The 15,552-nt window shown below is 36.2% G+C and overlaps 1 pseudogene; it reads left to right on the top strand.

Moving 5' to 3' along the window:
* Nucleotides 1-14,539: 14,539 nt before the first annotated feature.
* On the top strand, nucleotides 14,540-14,904 carry LOC110199256 (large ribosomal subunit protein eL36 pseudogene; annotated as a pseudogene).
* Nucleotides 14,905-15,552: the final 648 nt, after the last annotated feature.

Here is a 15,552-nt window from a genome sequence, read left to right as displayed (position 1 = left end):
TCTCTCCCTTCCTCCCCTCTCCTGCATTAAGAATTCAAGTAATGTGACATAGGTTATACAAATGTAGACATTCAACATACATTTCTATGTAAGTCATTCTGTGGAAGAAAATGAAGACAAAAAAAACAAACAAACAAGAAAAATAAAGAAAAAGTATCTTCAATTTGCATTCAGGCTCTACCAGTTCTTCCTCTTTAAACGGACATCACTTTTCATTGTAAGTCCTTCAGAATTGTGTTGGATCACTTTATTGCCGAAAATAGCTAGGTTATTCAGAGTAGATCCTTATACAATATTTCTGTTACTGTGTACAGTGCTCTGGTTCTGCTCATTTCACTTTGCATCAGGTCATGTCTTTCAAAGTGTTTCTGAAATCACCCTGCTTTTCATTTTTTATAGGATAATAGTATTCCATCACAATCATACACAACAACTTGTTCAGCCATTCCCCAACTGATGGACATCTCTTCAATTTCTAATTCTTTGCCACCACAAAAAGAGTAGCTATAAATATTTTTGTACATATAGGTCTTTTTCCTTTTTGTTTTTTATCTCTTTGGGATACAGACCTAGTAATGGTGTTGATTGGTCAAAGGGTTTATAGCCCTTTAGGCATAGTTCCAAATTGCTCTCCAGAATGGCAGAATCAGTATACAACTTCAACAACTGTGCATTAGTGTTTTAATTTTCCCACATCCCCTCCAACATTTGTCATTTTCCTCTTCTGTCATATTAGCCAATCTGATACATGTGGGGTGGTAGTTCAGAGTTGTTTTAATTTGAATTTCTCTATTTAATAGTAATCTAGAAATTTTTTCATATAACTGTAGGTAGCTTTGGTTATTAATCTAAAAACTGTTCATATCCTTTGACCATTTCTCAATTTAGGAATGACTCTTATTTCTACAAACTTGACTCAGTTTTCTATATATTTGAGAAATGAGGTCTTTATCAGAGAAAGTTACTGTGAAAAATGTGTTCCACAGTAATAATTATCAACTATGTATTTTCTTCCATCTTTTTTCTCCTGTTTATCCTACTCTTTTTCTCCTTTCACCCTGTCCATTCTCAAGTGTTTTTCTTTTGATTTTTACCCACCCCTCCTATCTGTCTTCCCTTCCATAAGCCTCTCTACTTCTCGTATCCCTTTTCCCTCCCTCTTTTTTGTATGTGAGATAGATTTCTACACTCAACTGAGTGTATATGTCATTTGCTCTTTGAACCAATTTCAATAAGAGTAAGGTTCACAAACCCTGTCCCTTTCCCCCATTTTCCTCTCCATTGTAAAAATCTCTTTTCATTCTCTTTTATGTCAAGTAATTTATACCATTCTACCCCTCCCTTTCTTCTTCTCCTACTGCATTCTTCTTTCTCACCACTTAATTTTTTTTTTAGACAATGATCTCATCATATTCAACTCATACCTGTGCTTTCTGTCTATGTATTCTCTGAACTGCCCTAATGATGAGAAAGTTATTAGGAGTTACAGGTATCATTTTCCCATGTAGAAATATAAACAGTTTAACCTCATTAAATACCTTATGATTTCTGTTTCCTATTTACCTTTTTATTCTTCTCTTGAGTCTTGTGTTTGAAGGTCAAATTTTTTATTCATCTTTGTTTTTTTCTTTCATCGGGAATGCTTGAAAGTCCTCTATTTCATTGAATATCCATTTTTTCCCCTGCATAAGTATACTCAGTTTTGCTGGGTAGGTTATTCTTTGTTGTAATCTCAGCCCTTTTGCCCTGCAGAATATCATATGCCAAGCCCTGCAATACTTTAATGTAAAGGATGCTAAATCTCATGTTATTCTAACTATAGTTCCATGATATTTGAATGGCTTCGTTTTGGCTGCTTGAAATATTTTCTCCTGCCCCAGGGATCTGGAATTTGGCTATAATATTCATGGGAATTTCATGTTAGGATCTCTTTTAGGAGGTGATCAGGGATTCTTTCAATTCCTATTTGACTCTCTTGTTCTAGAATATCAAGGCAGTTTTTAATGATAATTTCTTGAAAGATGATGTATAGGCTCTTTCTTTGAACATGGCTTTCAGGTAGTCCAATAATTCTTAAATTATCTCTCCTAGATCTATTTTTCAGGTGCACTGTTTTTTCCAATACAGTATTTCACATTGTCTTCTAATTTTTTATTCTTTTGATCTTGTCTCATAAAGTCACTAGTTTCCATTTACCTAATTCTAATTTTTAAGGAATTATTTTCTTCAGTGAACTTTTATACCTCCTTTTCCATGTGGCCAATTCAACTTTTCAAGGAATTCTTCTCTTCACTGAATTTTTGTGCCTCTTTTTTCATTTGACCAATCATGCTTCTTAAGGCATTCTTTTCATTGGACTTTTGTGCCTCTTTTACCATTTGGCCTATTCTGATTTTTAAGGTATCGTTTTCTTCAGTATTTTTTTTGTGCTTTCTTTACCAAGCTGTTGACTTTTTTCATGATTTTCTTGCATAACTCTCCTTTCTCTTCATACTTTTTCCTCTACTTCTCTTATTTGATTTTTAAAATACTTTTTGAACTCTTCCATGGCCTGAAGCCAATTCATATTTTTTCTTTGAGACTTTGGATGTAGCAGTTTTGAGTTTGTTGTCTTCTTCTGAGTTTGTGTCTTGATCTTCCCTGTCACTACAGGAACTATCTCTAGTCAGGATTTTGTTCTGCTGCTTTCTGTGTTGTAAAATTCCTACTGAGCAAATGAAAATCCTTGCAGAAAAGAAAAAGAGAGATTATGTCATATATCATGACAGAAGGAAAAAACTTCCTTAGGTCTATTTGATTCCAGGCATGAGTTATATCTAACAGCCAATCATGTGGTCACTTAGATGTTAAAAGCAGGGTTCAGGATTAATCAGATTTCCTTTTCAAAAAAAGAAATAGCACAATTGGGAAGTAAAGTCAGGAAAATCCTCCCTAGGTTGGTTCCAAGTTGTCCTCAAAACTCTTCCCAGACACAGACATCCACCTTTAGCAGTTTTCAGCCTGCAGCACATTCTACTATTGGCTTCATGACAATTCAAACAACTATCCCCATAATCAAAGCTCAAAACAATAATAAATTGTAGTCCCATAAAGTCTTGAATAGCAAGTTCCAATAATCAGAGCTTCAGGTGAATTTGGCTCTCAAGGATCACACATCCTACATAATTATTTAATCTCACATTGATCACACAAAAATACTACTGCTCTCATGATCTCTTTGAACAATGGGAACATCTTAAAGTGAGTCTTAAGCAGTTTGCATAAATTTCTGCACATGTTCTAGTTCCAGATTAAAATTATATTAGACTTCCCATTAAGATAACACAAAAGAGCTCATAAGTTACTACTCTTCACTAACATAACCATCTGTACTGGAATCCAGTTCCTTAAACAAAACAAGAGGTTCCTAACTTTAACCTCACAGGCTGCTGATTTATTTCCTTGTTTCACAAGCTTGTTTAATTATACTCACTCTGGAAGAATGAGACACTTGAGAAATCGAAATCTTATACATATGATAAGTTCAGACACTAACTCTTGCACACAAGAGATTTTTTTCTTTTTGCAAGTATTTTCATTTGCTTAGTAGGAATTCTACAAGACAGAAAACTTGCACAGAGTTGATAAGAATTTTAAGTGAAACTTTCTCTTAAATATAGACAAAACTTGGTAGTTTATCTTAACCAACTCACACTCCCCTATTTGGGGGGAGGGGTATGATTCTTAATTTAACATCTACATTACAAGAGGAATTGCTTTTACAACAACATAGCTGATACTACTGTTTACCAAATTACACAATTTAGAAATGTAACAATACCCTGTATTTAAATACTATGTATTTAAAACTTGAAACAAGTCATTATCAATTTAGGCAAATGCACTTCCAAATCACTTTGCACAGAGAATCATTCATCTCATCATTAATATATTGAAACTACAACTCTAAACCACCTTATATATTTTCATAATAGCCAAGATTTTAAATGAAAAATCTATTATAGTAAATATCAGTATTATTATTATTACCTATTTATAACCAAATATACCTCATTTAATATTTAACAGTTTTCAAATCATCTATTTTCATGACATCCTTTTAAAAGGCCCAATTCATATCCAACAAAATCCAGATTAACATTGCTTTAACATCATTTCTACCTCACAATAGTTCCTCAAATCTAAGAGAGTTTTAGAAATATTTATAAAGTTTTAGTTTATAATGCAAGAGAGTTTTAGAAATATAATACAATTTAGAAATACAGTAATAGCACAAACAATAAATTTGAGATGACATCTATTGCATTTTCAGATTATCGCATATAAAAGTTACTGATCTTATTACTTTTGGTATTTAAATCCACTTCAAAGTTTCAAGCATGGAACAACTACATTAAACTAGAGAAATAATAATAATGTGTCTAACACATGCCAGTCATTGTATTAAGCACTTTAGACTCATTATATCATTTTAATCCCATAATATCAACCATTACCATTTTTCCCTTTACATATCAGGAAATGGGGCAAACAGAGATAAAACAGCTTTCCATACATTTTGCAACTGGAACAGAGAAGTGTGGGGTATATTACCAAGAGCAGACGCTGGCTTCTCACCTCATAAGCACTGCTAGGGGCACACAGATTCTCCCAGGCAGCAGCTGGGTTCTGCGGGGTGTGGCAATAGGCACTGCCTAGGGACTGGGGTGGCTAATGCCAGGGCCTTCTCAGTAGTGATAATTCTTCGTGGCAGAGCTTAGGAAATGTTCACTACAGGCCTGAGCTGTCCACCTCTCGCCTAGCCACAGCTGCAGAATTTACTGAGCCTGGAGTGATTTGCAGCTGCTGGGGTAGGGTGGGCAGAATGTATAGAACCTGGGTGATATTTCCAGGCTTTGCTTAAAGGGGCAGACTGCAGGATGCCCACGGGGACAAGGCTGTTAGGGCCACTGCCAGTCTGTGAATGCTGCCCCTACCCTCCTTTTGCCAGGTGGGGAAGGGTGATTTAAGTTTTCCCTACATTTCTTGAGCATTCTCTTTTCTTCATCTGATCTGGGATGAGAGGGGTTGATAAGAACCCACGGGCTATTTACAATCCCCATACTGAGATACACTCTAACTCTGTGGAGGGAGTGAGGAATGCTGAGCAATCAGGATTGTGTGGAGATATTTTAACAGAGGGTGAACTCTTGGAATTACCCCAAAAATTTCAGGAGTTTTCTCCTGCAATTTCTGGACTTCTTAATGATTACTGTCAAAACCTCCAGAATCTGCTAAGATGTTTTTAGCTGTATCTGACTTTTCACCAGAATTCCAGGCTGGACAGATCAGGAACCACAAGGAAAAGAGTCTTACAGGCCTGTTTGTTTGTTTTTCTAGCTGCAGCCCTTAGAAGTCTCTGGCTGGCTGCATTTTAAATCTTACCAGTTAACAGAACACTATTTAGCTCACAACACAACATCTAGACATTTTAAAACACAAAGATACAAACAGACAACAGACAAATACAGAGTGCATAACTAATGACAGTGAGAGGGGGAAGTAGAGGCTTGTTAGAAACTCCCATCATGGCTTTTCCTCTTTGCAAAAAAGATCTAATTGCAAGATGGTGTTATAATTTAGGGATCCATTTTCTGGCCATTTTTCCTGATCTTCTAAAGAATATTGAGGCCAGGCAGTGTTACAAAAAGAGACTAAACACTTTCTCCTCAGGTTCCCTCCCGTGAATTTTTCCCCACTCTTTAACAAGTAACCCAAAGGGGAACATGTGGGGATAGATGGTCCCTGTCCCATTTCAAACGGCCAGAATCTCCAGGGGGTCTCAGCATCCTGAGAGCATGGGTAGAAAATGAAGGTACAGACCATTCCAACCAAGGTATCCCTTAGTTTAAGAGCAGGCTACTGCAGTAGGACTGCACAGTATGCAACTTCCTCCAGAATTGGTGCTACCTGCTGCTGAGAAATGGAGGCTTCTCAGGGAGTGAAGGATTCTTGAGAAGTCCCCAGGCTGTTTGAGGGTGGGGCAAGGGAGAAGGAGATCTTTATAAAGAAAGAAAAAATACTTACCTATCCTGGGCTGAGATCCAATAAGTGAAGCCTGCTTAAGAAAGGAATCTGGCATAAGAGGAGGGAAATGCCACTGAGGCACTAATTTCTACTGGGTTTCAGCACCAAGAAATGCAGTGGGAGAGCTAGTTTGGAGTCGGTAAGAATACCAAAGTCTGAGTCCTTCCAAGCAGGGCTTTATTGTTGTAAAAACAAACAGAAGCAAGCAACTCAGGATACTAGTGGGTTGGGTGGATGGGGAATGAGGACTTGCTTATATCAGAGCTGAAGGGTGAGTGACTTAAGGAAATGTACTATGACATGGCCTTTGTGCTATGCAAGCCAAAAAAGACTTGTGCCTGTGCTTTACTGGGTCTCCCAAGCTATCATGAAATAGCTACACTTTCACTCTTGAGAGTCCCTTCATTACCATATTCATTAGATGTTAATGGGGGCTTTGACATTGTATAAGTTACTATTGGGCAGTGAGGAGTCTTGTTGCACTTGCGTGGTCTTGGGAAAATCCCTTGACCACAAGGTCGCTGGTGATAAAGTGCACTGAGGATCCCGAGACCACAAGGTTGCTGTTAATAGGGCCTGCCACGCAGTGGTGAGGTTGCCTGTTCAGTATATAGGGGAAGCAGTTGTCTGCTCGGGATATACGGAAAGGATAGGGCTTCATTGCTCTGGGGGGGAAATAGGACTTTGCTGCTCTTACTCCAGTACGACCTGAGCTGGACTGTGCTCCACTCTCACTCTGGTGCAACAAACCTTTCCTGACAACCTTTTAAGTTGCCTTGTGCTGGAAAATTGTTTCATTCCATCTTTTGTGGGTTCTGCTGTTCTGGAATTTGTTTTGAAGTATTATTTTAAAATATTTTGAGTTCAGGGAGAACTCAGCTGAGTTCCTATCTTTTCTCTGCCATCTTGGCTCCACATCCTCAAAACCTTTTTTTAAATATGTCTACGCTTAAAAAAAAAAACTGCGATGAATTTCCAGTGACACTTCCCCTACCCCACTAATATACAATTAAGCAAAAGAAGCTGATACATTGGCTCTGTTTGAATATATATGCCTCCTTAAGCACCTATACTCTACTACCTCTGTAAATTCTTCATATTCATCATCCATAACAATGAAGTACATGTCCATTAAATCTTATGCCAAAATTTGTTCAGCCATTCCTTAGCTGATAAATGACCATTTTCATTCCAGTTCTTTGATACTGGAAGAAAAAATTATATATACATACATATGTGTGTATATACAAACATACATATATATGTGTGTGTATATACATATATACACACATATATGCAGTATTTAACGAGTATAGATAATAGGCAAGCGAGATGGTGCAGTGGATAGAGTGCTGGCCAGAGTCAGGAAGATTCATCTTCCTGAGTTCAAATCCTGCTGGAGACATTTTTACTAGCTGGTCATTAACCGTATTTGCCTCAATTTCTTCATCTGTAAAATAAGCTGGAGAAGAAAATGGCACACTACTCCAGTATCTTTGCCAAGAAAACCATAAATGGGGTTATGAAGTGCTGGACATGACTAAAAAACAACTGAACAACCACATAGATAACAGAGTAAGGAATTAGTTCTGTAAAATATTCCCTGCTTTCCAGCACTTGCACATTTGGACACTTTGCCAAGTTGAACAAATCTGCCGTGGGTACACAGTAAGCTGTGGGTTGTGCAAATTATAAGCAAAAGAATTTTATATTGAATGTGGATACGCATATGTATATGAATATGTGTAGGTATTCATTCCTGTATGTGGGACACCATTGGAGAAATTGATCAATGTTCAATTGAGAGGAATCTATGTTGTGGCAGTGAATTGAAAGAGTCCAGGTCAGAGTTTCCTAGATCTGGGATCTTATTTATTGCTCAGGCAAATGTGACCTGAAGTGAAGGAACTGCTGTGGTTTGTGAAGTTTAAAGACAGGCAGACCTCTGCTAAGAGTCAGGTAACTAGGCACGGCAAACTTTTGTGAGAAAAAAAAAAGACATCCCTGAGCTGTTACGCATCCTAGTAAACACAGAAGACGGGAAGGACAGATTTCCAGGACCTGCTAGAACCACCTAGTCTACATTCTTTTACCATCTAAATGTCACCTCTCCCAACACATAGAATGGGGTTTGATGGCCAATTTCTCTATCAAGTATGGTTTCATCATCCTAATTATTCTCTCTGGGAGGGTAATAAAAGCTATTAACTCTATTTTCCAGATAAGAAAGCAGCCATGGAAGAGTTTGGTGATTTTTCTCTTCAAGAAATTTGGCCTTAAAACAAGTTATGAATGGAATATATGACTCAATGCCCACTCTGCAACTCTGAAACCTAGACCACTTTCCTTTAGCTATGGAGAACATCTCAACATTCGGTATTGGAATTAAGCAGCTTTCCTGAATAGTTATTGTAAATGTATTTTCTTCAAGAGCAATATGAGAATCATAGATTAAAGTCATGCTGTCAGAGGAAAACAAGTAGCATTAGTAATTATACATTATTTAAATGTGGTTTTATTTTATAAAATTCAAAAGAGAATATTTGTAATGTAAAAACAAAACATCAATAAAATTTTAAAAAAGAAATATGCATTTAAAAGAGAATGATAGTAAGTTTATGTATAAAATAAATATATATCAAAATAATCCTTTAATATTATTGAAGACCCTTGATAAATTAATAAGGAATGATCCTGTAAGAAGGAATATGGGACAGGTTTTAGAAATGAAATTTTTAAGTGAGTTTTATAATTCACAACAAAAGCAGAATGGCTGTTATTGAAGATTGTACAGCCTTTGGAGGGCCTCATAAATAGCAATATATAAACATACTCAGATAAGAAAATTTAACCAATGAAATTTGTAATGAATTCTTGGCATCTGGCGCACACACACACACACACACACACACACACACACACACACACACACACAAAATTGCTCCTGTTTCTCCTACACATGATGATTTTTAGTTTTCACTTAATGTAATCATAGATGTAGAACTGGGGTTTTTAGAGAGCATCCAGTCCAACTCTCTCATCTGGAAAATGAGGCCCAATGAAGTAAAGTAACTTACCTAAGATTATATACACAGTAAACATCCAAGACAGCATTTAAACCTGCATCTTCTCCCTCCAGAGTCAATGATGTTTTTAACAACATGCCTAGGAAAATCAATACTAAAAATGTGTCCCTTCAATGTCATGCAATTCCTTTCCAAAAACTTTAAATGAGTAACTCAGATTTTGAATAATTTTTCAAAACCATTATAAAATTTATCTATTATGATATTTTCAATGATCCAAGTTAAGGGAAAAAGTCATTTTTTTAAAAAAGCTAACTCTTCCTTACAAAGGTAAAAATTCTACTGATTTTCATAAAAGTAGAGCATATGTTAGCTAGAAAAAGATGTTCTAATTAAACATTTAAAAACCTATTCTTTAACTCCCATGAGAAGTGATATTTTTTAAAAGTCAGATAACTATATTCTATTCTAGTTGAAGTTTCTGGATCTTAGTAGACAGCACATACATACTATAGTTGCCTCATCTGAAAGGTGATAAATATAAGCTTTCCTCTTTGAAGAAGAAAAAGTAAATTTTCCAAAACAACTAGGAATGAATTTCAATATTTTTGTTCATCAGTGAATACAAGGTAGCTAGTTTGAGAGGATAATCAGTGATGACTATGTCCATTTTTACTAATAGATCAAAAAATACATAAATAAACAAAATAATTAATTAATTAATAAGGAATCATCCAATTATGTCAGTTTCCAAAGTTATTTACTTCAAAATACATTGTTAGTATCTGAAATTAATTAATTTGAAGCCAAAATTAATTCAAGACCCATTTACTAAGCACCTATCTAGTCCATGTAAGTCATAATATCAGCTTCTGTGGATGCTGTAAGAAAGTCTAAACATCTGACAGTGTATTTGAAGGGATAATACAAATAGAAAAAAGTTGAATAACAATAAAACATTAACATAACTGTTTAAAGAGATATAATCTTAATCACCTCATTTTACAAATAAAGAAACTGAGGTCAAGAGATATGAAATGAATTGCCAAAGTTTAAATAGGTAGTAGCTGGCAGAGCCAGGACTCAGATCAAGATTGTCCAACTCCAAATTCAGTGCTTTTCCTGATACACAAAGCTTCCTCTAGAGTACCCAATGAATTGGGGAATGCTTAAAAAAAAGTGTGTTATGTGAATATAATTGAATATTGTTGCACCATAAGAAATTGAAGTAGCTCAAAAGAAACATGAGATGCCCAAATTCAGAGATTTCACCCCAAATGTTCACATGGACTATTTGTGCCCAACCTGTGGCACAAGATTACATTGGTCTGATCAGCCATAGTAGGACACATTGTAACTTGATTTTAACATAGTGATGTCATAGTGATGCTCTTCAAGGACAGAGAACAAGAACCAACCAACCATAAGAAATGATGATGAAGAATTTGGAGAAGCATGGGAACTCTTATGATGCAGAGTAAAATAAGTAGAACCAGTAAAATAATATGCATAACTACAGAAATATAAACGGAAAGAAAAACAACAGCAAACTATGCTGGGTAATTACAGTACTTGAGCATGGCCCTGGAGAAGATTTGAGAAAGTTCATTGCAGAGGTGGGCTACTAGTGATATAGAATATTGCATATGCCATCTGACATAGCTGAAATATTGTTTAGTTTTGCTGAACTGCTTTTTTTCTCTTCTTTTTTAAATCTTTGTTATAAAGAAGAGTTTTTTTTGGGGGGGTGATGTATTCATTAATTAAGGCAATATAAAAACAAAAGATGTAAGGTTTTTTTTGTTGTTGTTTTTATTTTTGGTTAAGAAGAAAGATAAGACATGAGATTCATTTCCTACCAGTTGTTCTATTTGGTTTCAATCACAGAAACATCTTGTTTTCCCCCAGGATAAGCTCATCAGGAGAAATCTCATCATTATGGAGATTGCTTTTAGCTTTGGTAGTCAATGTCTCCTCAGTATCTACAGTTACTTAGCACTCTCTGGGGCTGTCCTTTTCCCACCTTTTCAACTTCCCTTCATATAGTCTTCCCCATTAGATTGCAAACTCTTTGCAATTGTAAACTCTTTCTGTTTCTTATTTGTATCACCTGAACTTGGCATGGTGCCTGGCACATAATAGACACTGAATAAATGTTTATTGATTATAGTTAATATGAAGATAAATGCATCTTTGCAGTACATTGTCAAAGAAATTTTATGCATAATTATTGCAGAAGTTCAAAGGAAAAAGAGAACTCTTCAAGTTAGTGTGATTATGTCAAAGAATTCATTAGGAAGTAAGTGGGATTTGAGCTGGACATTGAAAGAAAGATAGGACTCAGATGGGTAATGTGATGTTTAAAAGGTTTGAGAGACATGATTTCTGGGTAATTAATAAAAGAGGTCAGTGGCATTGTCAAATGCCAAAGACCCTCATGGCAGTGGACTCACACCTTATATGCCCTTGAAAAAGTGAATGTTCCAGAAGATGGCAATCAACTTTGATTGGTGAAAATTAATGAGAGAATGAATATTACAATAAGAAGTGGACTGATTCCAAGGAGGGGCTGAGAGAGTGACATCATGTCACTCTTAGACAAAGAGACTATCCCAGACCACCCCCAGCTTTGGCTAATCTAATCAAAGAATTTATCCCCACACAAAACTGAGTAGAACACAATGGGCTTCCCCTCCTTAGTTTAAATTCCTTGTAAGGCTGGGTGGGGTCTGACCAAGACTGAGGAGAGTTAATTCAATCTCATTATCAGTCGTGTCCTTCAAGAGACTGAACTTTGAAATAAGGACTATAGGAAAATTAGGAACTCTGGATCTCCCCAAATCATTGATTTTTAATAATCATTTCTCTCAGTAACAAAGTAGGGTGATATCCTAAGCTGGTGGATGTAGATAAACAAAGGTAACCAAAAAATACATGGCATAGTTAGATGATGGTGAAAACAACTTTGTCTCAAATTTTACCTCCAGTATAGTTGGACATGGGGGTATGTGTATAAGTACTGGAAGATTAGGCTGAAAAGGTTGGTGGGGCTAGACTGTGAAGAGCCTTCAGTGACAGACTAGAAAATATTGGTTTTACTCTGTAGATAATTCTAATTACCATGAAGATTTTTGAACAGGAGTACATGCCAACTCGTAATAGTGTTTATAAGATTTAATAGATGTCATTATGTTAGACAGAAGGGTACATGATTTAGACATAAAGGATGATGCCATAAGCAAATTTAGAAGAGCAAGGAATGGTCTACCTGTCAGATCTATGAAGAAGGGAAGAATTTGTGACCAAACAAGAGATAGAGAATATTATGAAATGTAAAATGGGTAATTTTGATTACATTAAATTAAAAATGTTTTGCACAAACAAAGCCAATGCAACCAAAATTAGAGGGAAAGCAGAAAGTTGAGAAACAATTTTTACAGCCAGTATCTCTGATAAAGGTCTCATTTCTCAAATATAAAGAGAACTGAGTCAAATTTATAAGAATACAAGTCATTCTCCAATTGATAAATGGTCAAAGGATATGAATAGGCAGTTTTCAGAAGAAATCAAAGCTACCTATGGGCATATGAAGAAGTGCTCTAAATCACTTCTGATTAGAGAAATACAAAAAAACAACTCTGAGATACCACCTCCCCCCTGTCATGATAAATGTTGGAGAGTATGTGGGAAAATTGGGACACTGATTCACTCTTGGTGAAGTTGTGAACTGATCCAACCATTCTGGAGAGCAATATGGAACTATGCCCAAAGGGCAATCAAACTGTGCATACCCTTTGATCCAGCAATACCACTACTCTGTCTGTATCCAAAAGAGATCATAAAAAGGGAAAATGACCTACATGTGCAAAAATATTTACAGTAGCCTTTTTTGTGGTCACAAAATATTGGAAATTCGGGAATGTCCATCAATTGAAGAATGGCTGAACAAGCTGTGGTATATGAATGTAATGGAACAATTTTATGCAATAAGAAATGATGAACTGGCAGATTTCAGAAAAACCTGGGATGACTTGTACAAACTGATGCAAAATGAAATGAGCAGAATTAAGAAAACATTGTACACAGTATCAACAACATTGTGTGATAATCAACTGTGAGTGACTCAGCTCTTCTCAGCAACAAAATGATCTAAGACGAGTACAAAGGACTCACAAAGAAAAATGCTATCAATATCCGGATATAGAACTGAAGAACTCTGAATGTAGATCAAAGCATAATTTTTTTCACTTTATTCTTTCTCATGTTTTTTTAATCTGTTTCTTCTTTTACAACTGTGACTAATAAGGAAATATTTTTACATAATAGCACATATATTATATCAAAGTGCTTACCATTTTCAGAGGAAAAGAGGAGAGGGAGGGAGGGATAAAATTTGGAACTCAAAATATTTTTAAAATGAATGCTAAATATTTTCTTGACATGTAACTGAGAAAAAAAATAAAAATACTATGTAAAAAGATTTATCAAGAGCCAAAGCTGTCTCACATTTCCTATGCCTATATATAGGAAAGTAACATGTAACAAAAGTCTATTTAAGTGCTCATACTCAGGAGGCAGTTGTAAGTGTAGGACTAGAACTTGGATTTGAGGTTTAGAAGTCATGTGCAGAAATATAATAATCAAGACCACAACAGTAATTGAGATTTTCAAAAATAGTAACAAAGAAGGCCATAGTCTGAACTTTGGAGAATAACTACATTGATAAGAGAAAGGGTGAAAAATAGAAAGAAAAAGAGATAGAGAAGGGGAAGTCAGAAAACGACTATAATGTAGCATTACAGACCACAAGGGAGGAGGCAATTTCAAGAAAGTAGACAACAGCATTAAATGCTACAGAGAGGTAAAGGAAAGAATGAAGATTGGGGTGAGGGAGGAAATCAATCACTGAACTGAGAGTTAAGAGGTTTTTGGTTATTTTGAAGAATTCAATTTTAGCAGATTTGAGAGGGGGCAAAAAGCTAGCAATTAAGTAGGAAATGAGTGGTGAAGAAATGGATTAAAGAAATTTGATAGTGTAAGAAAAGGAAGAAAGGATGTGTTGATAAGAAGCCAGCAAAAAAAAAAATTAAAAATTCTGATGAAAGGAGCAAGTAAGAGATCAAGATCTTGGGGGCATAGGAGGGAATGGGATATAGAGCACAGGAGGACACTTTTCCCTTTGATACAGGAGAGAAATGTGGTACCTATAATGGGGAAGAGGATAGCTTTGCTATGGTATGATCAGATTACATCTAGATTTATCATGTTTGGTTCTGAACACCTACTCTTTAGGAAGAATATTTATAAGCTAGAATGTGGCCAGAGGAGGATGACCAAGTTGCTAAGGATTCAGGAAGCTATACCATATAAGCATGAATAATAATAGCTACAGCTCAATGCTCTCTCCTTCCTTCTGGTGGCTGTCTTTGGGCCTACGCGCCACAGCCATGGCCATCCGATACCCCATGGCTGTAGGCCACAAAGTTACCAAAAGTGTTTCGAAGACGTGACACTGCCACCGCCGTGGGCACTTGACCAAACACACCAAGTTTGTGAGAGATATGATCCGGGAGGTGTGTGGATTTACCCCTTATGAGAGGGGGGCCATGGAATTGTTAAAGGTCTCCAAGGATAAGCAAGCCTTTAAGTTCATCAAAAAAGGTTGGGAACTCACATCCGGGCCAAGAGGAAAAGAGAGGAGCTCAGCAACATCCTAGCTGCCATGAGGAAGGCTGCTGCCAAGAAAGACTAAGCTGGACCCTGTCAACCTTCCCCACTTACCCAATAAAGATTTGACAAATAGAAAAAAAAATAGCTACAAGAGTTAACATTTTTATAGCACTTACTATATTCCAGACACTTTATAATTATTATCTCATCTGATCCTCACAGCAACACTGGAAGTTAGGGACTCTTATTATCTCCATTGTACAGATGAGAAAACTGAGGCAAAGGGAAGCTTAGTGACTTGTCCAGGGTCACACAGCTGTAAGCGTCTGAGACTGGATTTGAATTCATCTTTCTGACTCCAGGTCCAGTGCTTTATCTGCTGTACCACCTAGCAGCCCCATATCAGTTTAAGGAAGTGAAGACACTTAACTAGAGGAAAACAGTGGAGATAAGTATTTGAAGGGCTGTTATAGTTAATATATATTAGAATTGTTTTGCTTGGCCCCAAATGGCAGAAGTGGAATACACAAAAAGGCAGATTTCATTTGAATTTTAGGGGAAAAAAACTTATTAAAATTAGAGCTTCCTAAAAAGGGAATAAGTTTTCTTGGAAGGTGGTATGTTTTGCCACACTGGAGGCCAAATGAAGGTTGGATAACCACTTGCCAACTAAAGTATGGTTGGAGTTTAATTACTTTTGAAATCCTTTCCAATTCTGATAAACTATTATTTTATAAAAAGTAGTATGAGGTCAGAGGCTAAAGTATCAGAAAAACCTGGATCCTAATCT

This window comes from Phascolarctos cinereus, unplaced genomic scaffold (assembly GCF_003287225.1).
Source record: "Phascolarctos cinereus isolate Bilbo 61053 unplaced genomic scaffold, phaCin_HiC Scaffold_4;HRSCAF=312, whole genome shotgun sequence".
NCBI lineage: Eukaryota > Metazoa > Chordata > Mammalia > Diprotodontia > Phascolarctidae > Phascolarctos > Phascolarctos cinereus.
Note: the sequence above shows the minus strand (reverse complement) of the source record. Positions and strands in the feature narration are given on the sequence as shown.